Genomic DNA, 2,092 nt, shown 5'->3' on the forward strand with positions numbered 1-2,092 from the left:
ATGCAACAAACAGACAGGACAAACAAACAGAGACTCATGGACGTGGACAATAGACTAGTGGTTACCAGCGGGGAGAGGGGAGGTAGGTGGGATAAAAGGGGTCAAATATGTGGTGACAGAAAGAAATCTAACTATGGGTGGTGAACACACAATGTAATATATATATGTATATATATATACATATATATATTACATTGTGTGTTCACAATGTAATATATATACAACAACATGCCTTACTGTTAAATTGTATACCTGAAACTTAACTAGATTTCATTAAGCAATGTCAGCATAAAAAATAAAATAAATAAATAAATACCAATCAGAGTTCATTCCCATAAATGTCTATGTGGAGAAATAATCCACCAAATATCATGAACAACCAAGGTGACAAGGCAGCTCAGGAAGAAATAAAAAAAGCTTCAGAAAATAAACTTAAAGATATAGAAATATGTGATTTAAATGACAGATAATTCAAGATTGCAGTTCTGAAAAATCTCAAAAAGATGCTAGAAAACTTAGATAGATGGTTAAATAAACTCAGAAATAAAATTAATGAACAAAAAGAATACTTTACCAAAGAGATTAAAACTTTAAAAAGAACCAAACAGGAATTCTAGAGCTGAAAAACTCAATAAAAGAGATGAATAATGAAATAGCGAGCTAAGGAAACAGAGCTGACTAGATGAAGGAATGAATTAGTAATATCAAAGACAGAAATCTGGAAATTATGCAGATGGAAGAAGAGAGAGACTTCAGAGAAAGAAAGAAGGAGAGAGAGAGAGAGTAATGAAGGAAGGAAGAAGGAAGGAAGGAAGAAGGAAGGAAGGAAGAAGGAAGAAGAAAAAAAAAAAAAAAAAAAAACAGAAAAGAAAAAAAAAAAGAAACCTCAGATTATCTAATCCTAAATCTAAGAACAATAAAGAATATTCGGTGATGCTCTCAGAAAGAAGAAGGAAAAGAACAGACAGTTGTAGATCAGACCATAATCATAGATAAAAACAAACCTATGGAATGAACCTAGATCAAATCAAAAGGCTCCAAATGCTCCTACAAATATCAATCAAAGTCTCAAGGCATACACACAGAAAGAAGAGCAGATATCAAACTATCAAAATTAATATAACAAGAAAAGAATTAAGGCAGCTAAGGAAAGACAGTCTGTAAGGGAAAACTCATTAAGATTATCATTAGAGTTTTTAGCAGAAATTCTATAAGCTAAGAGGGAGTGGAATCAAATATTCAACCTATTGAGAGAAATTACCAGCCAAAAATTATATCCAGCAGTTCTCCTTTAGATATGAAGGAAAAATAAAGACCTTTTCAGACATACAGAAGCTGAGGAAATCTTCCACCACAAGCCCTGTATTACAGGAAACACTGAACGGTGTTATTCTATTTGAAGCAAAAAGACAAAAGAATACAAAACTATGAGTAAGATGAGTAACAGACAGACAGAAACAGGAAATTGCAACCCTTATTCAGAATAGGATATTATAAACTTAAATATTACATAATGGTTAAAGAAAGTAAAAACATTTTTAAAAGAGAAGACAATAGCAACTGCAATTTGGAAATGAACCCACAGCACAAAAAGGGATAATTTGAGACAACAAATCCAGAGAATAGGAGAGGGTAAAAGTCTGAGTTTGCAAAGGGGAATGGAGATAACACACACAGAGAAGAAAAAAGACTACTGTATATATGAAACTTTTTTAGTATAAACTTAATGGTAACCACACACACAAAAAGTCCAGAACTGAGACACATAACATAAAAAAAAAAAGAGAAAACAGAAGGAAAAATTATAGAATACCACCAAACTAACAGATAGAAACACAAGGGCAAAGAAACAATGGCAACCCCCCATTACCAGAAAACAAAAGTAAAATGCCCATAAGAAAACCTCATATATCAATAATCACCCTAAATGTAAATGGACTGAATTTAAAAAAAAAAAAGGCGCAGAGTAGCATATTGGATCAAAAAGCAAAACCCAACCATATGCTGCCTTTGAGAGACACATCTCAGCTGCAAGGACAAATATAGACTCAAAGTGAAAGGGTGGAAAATGATACTCCAAGCGAATGGCATC

This window comes from Pteropus medius, unplaced genomic scaffold (genome assembly GCF_902729225.1).
Source record: "Pteropus medius unplaced genomic scaffold, Ma_sr-lr_union100, whole genome shotgun sequence".
Taxonomy (NCBI): Eukaryota; Metazoa; Chordata; class Mammalia; order Chiroptera; family Pteropodidae; genus Pteropus; species Pteropus medius.